The 7283-nt window shown below is 39.8% G+C and overlaps 1 long non-coding RNA gene across 1 annotated transcript; it reads right to left on the bottom strand.

Annotated features, from left to right (window-relative positions):
* Window positions 1–245: 245 nt before the first annotated feature.
* LOC141728311 (uncharacterized) lies at window positions 246–5890 on the bottom strand. The gene is made up of 3 exons (XR_012579227.1): window positions 5734–5890; window positions 3796–3883; window positions 246–355 (listed from the first exon to the last, which is right to left on the bottom strand). It is a non-coding gene; the product is annotated as an uncharacterized LOC141728311 (long non-coding RNA).
* Between the last annotated feature and the right edge of the window lie 1393 nt (window positions 5891–7283).

Here is a 7283-nt window from a genome sequence, read left to right as displayed (position 1 = left end):
ACATCTGTGGCATTTTATTCCCAGAACTCTCCTTTTTTTTATTGGATGGAAAACATGTTGGTTGTGATGATGGTGATGGTGGTGGTGAGAGAGAAGGAAATGAAAAATGGAAGGAGAACCTTCTAAGGTTCTTAATATTTTATCCTGGTTTCAAACTCAATGTTAACTGTGTAGAGCTATAAAGAGGGATGTGAGTCAAATAACAAAAGTAGGATTTTTATGGAATGCTGCTAATAGAAAACCTACAGTACCTGGTGCCTCTTGGGCTGTTGCTGAATTTTATCTTGGACTGGTGAATTGTGGTTTTTAGTTGCTTCTCTTCTTCTCTTCTCTTCTCAAAGAAAACCCATGATGTCTCAAAGAGAGAACATAATTCAGTAAGTGAAATAATCTCTAAGTTATTATTAATAAATCTCTATTGAATTACAATTCTGCCAGTGTTCATAAAGGTATTAATATGTGAAAATATAAATAGTGCCGGTCAATCAGGAAACTACAGTTCAATTAAAAGGCCAAGGTGCTGGATTTTCACCTGAAGTTTTAAGTGGCACAGGTAGAAGAAGCAGCTGTAGAAGCACCATGATTACCTCAGATTTCATAGGTTCCAAAAAAGCTGAGGGCTTATTCTTTTTTTCCCCCATTTAAGTGTGGCACAACATTAATGGAATAGGAATTTACAGCTCTGTAACAGTTTACAGCTTCTAAACTGAACCTCCTGACTTTGCCTCAGCAAATGTCTGTTAGTGGCAGGACTTGAATTGCAAACTCTATTCCATTAATTTTTTTTCAGTGTAGAATATGAAAATGCTGTTAGTGACATTTGAGGGCATGCTCCACCAGCTTAGCAAAGATTGAAGAAACAGAGACTGAATAATGTTGGGAGGAAAAGCCAGAGGAAATCCAGATGGACCTTTTACATCCTCAGTTTGGTATAAAAATTGTTGAGAGAGTGCGGGATTACACAGTGACACCTGCACAATATAACATGTAAGGTACTGATAAGTTATGAAAGAGCTGTTTTTGAATGACTTTCTAGAGTTCCCCTTAAAGAGGTCTGTGTTTTGTAACTGCAAAGGGAAAGGTGGGGACAGCTTTATGCATGCTCTTTTGCCATGTGTATTCCCTGTTTAACTCTTTCTTGAAACGCAGGCCAGGTGCCAGAGCTTTTCAGGAAGCATTAGGTGAAATTTAATGTCTCCCGAGTTTTGACACGGTGTGAATAGTTCCTAATGGGTTTCCAAAGAGGGACTATCAAACAATTCTTAAATAAACAGGCATTGAGCACTGCAGAGCACCCACTGTAGGCAGTAGAGAAGATAACAAGCAGCATCTGCTCAAAAAGCCCGGGCCAGAGGCAAAACTTGTTCCATTCAAGGAGGGAAGTGGTAATAGTTTGTGCCATAGGTTGTTGTCCCCCTTTCTCCTGCTCCTTCTCTCTCATCCTTCAGTGTCCTTGTGGGAGCTTCTGGAGGAAAATGAGTACACCAAGCTGGTTAGAGAGAAAGGCTGGGAGAAGTGGGATTGTTCAGCCTGGAGGAGAGAAGTTTTAGGGTGACCTCATTGTGGCCTCCCAGTACCTGAAGGAAACCTGCAAGAAGGATGGGGAGGGACTCTTTACAAGGGTCTGGAGGGACAGGACAAGGGCAATGGCTTCAAACTGACAGGGAGTAGGTTTAGATTGGATATTAGAAGAAAATTCTTCCCTGTGAGGGAGATGAGGCCCTGGCACAGGGTGCCTAGAGAAAATGCGGCTGCCCCGGAAGTGCTTAGGGCCAGGTCGGACATGGCTTTAAACAACCTTAGAGAACTTTAGGGTTTAGAGAAAAGTGACTTTGCCCATGGCACCAGGGCTGGAACTGCATTATCCTCAATCCCTTTCAACCTGAACACTTCTGTGATTCTCTGGTTCCTTGTACAGGCACAGAGCAGAACTCCCAGCTCTCTTCATGAGGAGCCAGATGGAACAGAAGCTCAGAAACCAATGGTGTGTTCATCACACAGCCTTAAAGTCACCCAGGAGCTCCTGTCCCTGGGAGAAGGCAGTTGACAAAGCAGCAATTCTGCACATTTGCAGTTCCTCCGGGATCAATTAAGAGACTATTATACTCTTTACTGCTGCTGCAAGATGAAAACAGCCAGCATCTCCAAGGGAACTTCTTGTAAAACCCAAATTGAGCTTAATGAGAAAAGACTCTTGACAAATGCTGTTAGATGTGAGATGCATTTAGCACTTGTCAGGAGCTCTATTCCTGATTTAATGAATTTATAAGTTAAGCCATGCTCCAATGTTGATGTGAAGGAGACTGAGATCAGTGGCTTTGACAAGGCTGGAGGGCACTGAGTACATTGAGCAGACCAAATTAATGGGATTCACATTAACCTTCACTAAATATATGAAGACGAACAGCCACAGACTGGATTAAGTTGAATTTTAAAGCAACTTTTTTTCTGATTGATAGATAAGAATACACAATTCTTGCGGAAAAGAAAAAAAAAAGACCAAAGTATAGATAAAAGAGAGGAATTTCTCAGAAAGAATAACCATTGGTCATTCAGGGGTACATTTGTCACCAAGCAGGGCAGCCTGTGATGCCCTCCCATGAACTCCAATATCAGTGAATTTTAAGAGCATTGTGTGAATTTGAAGGACATTGTGTAGCCACTAAATCAGGGTGCTGCCAGATCTGGCTGAATTCTCCCATTTTGAGCTCTATTTAACCCAAAAAGGTGGGTAGGGGGAAGAAGGAAGTGACAACTGCGTCACCCTACAGCTGCTGTGGTCCTGGCTGAGGCAGACCTGTCAAGATCTTTCTGAAATTGCTGCCAAGCTTTGCCATCTTCCAAAACAGAGGAGGTGGATTGTGCCCATAACCTTGTGCTGCCACATTTTTAGCACATTTTTTTTTAGTGCAAGCAAAGTAGAGCAGCTGCATTTGAAGAGATTTTAGGGGCAAGTGTTTAATGCAGCTGGAAAAGCCTTTACACCTCTCCAATGCAGGCACGAGTAACAGAAAGGTGAATTAAAGATATCACACATTTTTTCCATTCTGAGGGAGGATTTTTCACTTTTAAAGCAAAAAGGAGTTTCTGGGCCCTTCTGTCTCCAGAGCAAGGTGCAATTCCACAGTCCCTGGTACAAAGAGGGCTCCTGCTCAGCCAGCTCCAAAACAGAGGCATTAAAATATTCAGAGGCCTTAATAAAGCTGCTCTGTCTGCACATTGAAAACTTATATCCAAAGGTGCCTTTTTTCCCCTTTCTGTTTTTCTCTATGCTCAAATACGTCCAGTTCCCCTCCCATCTCAGCAATCTCACGTGTTTGTGTGCCCAACTTCCACGGCAAGCAGGACAAAGGGGACTGTTATAAACCCTGTCCCAGGCAGCCCTCGCTCACAGGCCTCACACCTATATTTCTTCCATAAATTCCAGTCAAATCTCTATTCTAAGAGGCAACTGCTGAGTTGGCTGCTGGCCCTGGAAACCACATTTTCAAATAAAATGCAATAGAGGAGAAAAGAAAACGACTTCTCTTCTTAAGGACAGCAAAACAAAACTAACTACCCCTGGAAAAACAAAAGGAAAAAAAAAACACCAAGGAAGGATTTTAGGTAATGGCAATAAAAATTGGTTCAATTTTCAGCCAGAGTGAGAAAATAATTCTCCAAAAAGGTTCCTATTTAAAGATCAATGGGACAAGAGCCTCAATAAGGTGGGGGATCTCCTTAAAGGTAATGGATCCTTGACTAATTGTTCCAGAGGTGACTCAATGTCTCTTTTCACGACAATTCCCTCTGTACCTGTGAGCTGTGGTGAGGTGGGCAGATCCTTCCATTGTAGCTTCTCCCTCCCATCCTTGTGGTTTGATTGATTTAGCAGCCACCTGGCCTAAGTGGCAGAAATAGAAGGAGAAACATTTAATTAACATGACAGGAAATGCTCCAAGTGTGCTTGGAAACAGCAGGGATAACATTAACATGTCAGTAAATATTTCATAGATTTACAGTCCTTTCAGTCTAGGCTTTTATTGACTTAACAAACAAGGTTATCCCTGTGCTGCCTTTAATCCATTTACAGTTAGTTGGATTTTTTAATCAAAAATTTGGGTAAGGGTAACAGGAGACCATTCATTTCACACATGGAGGTATGAGGTGCTCAGGGAACCAGCAAACCCTCAGAGTATTTTGCAAAATGTTTCTTATCTAAGGCTGGAATGAATCCCTGATATTAAGATTCTACAACATAGTATCTAAATATAGATTCTAAATAGAATATGATCTAAATCTGTATATTTCCATATAGATATATATATAAATATTTTAAAAATATTTTAATATATCTGATGAACAGGAAAAAAAACAACAAAGGAAGTGTGAGAAAGTTTGAGTTCTCATTTAAAAAAAAATTAAAGAAGAGAAAAACATCACCTTGTTCATATAAGAAATTTGTTCTTCTGATAATGAATCAGCAAATTATTTTCAACTATTACAAATGTCAACAAAACAAAATCCAGCATTTTAACAGGAAAGAAAAAAGCCTAACATTGTGAAAATCTCCTGCTTGGAAAGCCAAGCCTTTGTTAGTTTGTATTTCCACCTAATTGCCAAGATTTCTCTGCTAAACAGAATTATCAAAATTTACATTCAATATTTGTCCCAAGACATGAACAGAATTTAGAAAAGCCTAATTATTTAATAGCAGCAATCAAGAAAACAAAGAATGTGGCACTTTTACAGACGATGAAAACATTTCTTCTGGTGTATTAGATAAATAATTGAGCCAACAACCCCACTGGATTATTTCAAGTGTGTAAAGTGCTGAAAAAAGCCTCCCAGTGCTCCATGCTGAGCAGGACAAATTCTGTGGAGGGAAACAAATTTCTCTATCAAATTTCCATCTCAAATGAATCTTAACTCTGTTCTTATCAGACCCTGGTGCCAGCAGGAACAGCTCTGAGGAAAACCACTTGGACACAGCATACCAACACCTCATTTTATGATGCCTTTTCCTGGGGAAAAGCTAAAGCAGTTCACTCCATAAAGGCAGCTGAAAGGTACACAAATTATTGTTGTGCAGATGGGGTGTGTGGGAAATGAAATATGAAATCCATTTGCCAGTGGAATGGAAAAGTAGGCATGGCAGGATAAAACACTGGAATTACTCAGATTGCTTTCTGATAAAACACACAGAGGCCTCAGCCTTGCAAATAACCCATCTTTGGCCTCTGGAAAGGCTCCCTCCTGGAGGATTTGTGTTTATGTTAAAGCTGGCCACAATTATAAGAGTAAATGTCTTGAAAGTACACAAGGGTCAGGTTCTGCTGCTGATTGGGAAAATCTGTGTTTAGAAATTTGAGGAGAGCTCACTTCCTGAAATGTTTAATGAAAGGAGCTGCTTTATTAATTGAATTCTGGCATTTTAGCCACCAGTCTTAGCAATAGGAGGCTGCCCGGTACAGCATGCACTGGGTATTGGAGTGGTTCAAGGGCTCTAACATGGAACTGGCATCTCCAGGTTCACACCCATGGTCATATCAGAAATCACAGCTTCAGCCCCTATCAGCTGCAGAAACAACAAAACCATATAAACCATGTCTGTTTCCTGGACAGACATTAATGTTCTCTTAATTATAGAACAAGATTTCTAACTTTTTTCCCTTTTTTTCCCCCCCATTTTTTGAGAAAGAGCGAACTCTGTGAGCTCTGACCCACTGGCCTGGATCAGGAAGCTTTAAATACCTTTAAATGTTCTCCAGTTCTGCTGCCAAGGCCGTGGCCTCCTTTGCAAGGGCCAAATAAAAACTCAAAGCGGAGAAATTCTCAAAGAACTGTAAGACTGAAGAAGCTGTTCCTTTTCCAGAAAGGGTAACAAAGGTATCTTTATATATCCTGCTCAAACAACAGGAGCTGTGGGAAGAGAAGAGGGAGCAGGATTAGAACAAGAGATTTCAGTTATCAAGGAGGCTTTTGTATATACATGTATATATCTATATTTTAAAAAATATATTTTAATAAATATATTTGAGGAAGGAAGAAAATGAAGCCCATAAGGGCAACTTCAAAACAGCAGCTGATGTTGCCCAGACTGTTCAAACCTTACCTGAAGAAGCTCCCTGAAATTCTGATGACAACTCCTGTCTGCACCTCAAATCTAAGATATAGGTGACAAAAAACCCCAGGCAGGATTGGAGTATTTTAAAGCTGAAGAAACAGCTCCTGAACTGTGGCCTATAGATAGCTGCATGTTCCCAAAATCCTTGCTGAAAGGCTTGTGAGAGGTTGCTATTCAAAGATGAGGTTTTTTCCTTGTTTCCAACTGCAAAACATCATTGGGCCTGAAAAATCCATGAAATCCATGAAAATGCTCCCCAGTGCTACAATTCAGCTGGAGGTCACCCTGAAGGATGGGACCTGATCTTTAGTAGGAAGGGATTGGATACCTGATGGGAATTGAAGAAATTTCTGAATTAAACTTGTGTTTGTACTACAACAACCTGTCCTAAGTATCACTTCAAGGAAAAATAATCCCTATAAACGTTTGTTAGGTGCATGGCCTATTTTAACTTTGCTTCACGTGTACTTGCAATCATATGAAGCAACCAGAGCTGCAATCTTTTTGATAAACATCAAATAAAATCTTTATCTTCCTCATTTGAGTTCCAGCCTATTTCTCTTCCATAAGGGCACTTGCAAGGACCTGTTTCCATCCCTCTCCATCTTTTAGGTGCTTCTGCATAACAAAAATCAGGGCTCCTCTGACTCTTCCAAATTTCCTTTTTTTCTTTTTTTTTCAGGAAGAATCAAGGAATTTCCACTCTTATTAAGTAAAATCTTATTTCAGTGGGAAATACCAAGAAAATTCAGAACAAAAATATTTCTGAAGTGGTAAATCCACCCCGTGTATTAACAGGAGAGTGTGTGCCTGTGTCAATACGTATAAATTGTTCTGAACAGGGGTATGGGTCTCATTTGCAGGATAACGTATTTTCATTTTTCAGAGTGTGAAAACAATGAAATAATCACCTTTTGCAATGTAAGCAAGCATTGAGGATTTTATTCCAACTTCATGTTTTAGCACTTTGTGCTAAAATGTTTAAGAATACATAGAAAGTGTACAAATCTGAAATATTTTAACATTAGCGAGGCCTTTATTTCTATACATACATACACACACATACATACGTGTGTGTGTGTATACATATATGTGTTTGTATGTATATAACAAGCAGAATATGAAGCAACTATAATTTCTATCTGCTAAAGAGTAACAATTTTCACAGTTACAACTT

The sequence above is a fragment of the Zonotrichia albicollis genome, chromosome 2, assembly GCF_047830755.1.
Source record: "Zonotrichia albicollis isolate bZonAlb1 chromosome 2, bZonAlb1.hap1, whole genome shotgun sequence".
In the NCBI taxonomy this organism is placed as follows: domain Eukaryota; kingdom Metazoa; phylum Chordata; class Aves; order Passeriformes; family Passerellidae; genus Zonotrichia; species Zonotrichia albicollis.
The sequence above is the reverse complement of the archived record's forward strand: the minus strand, read 5'-3'. Positions and strand labels throughout refer to the sequence as shown.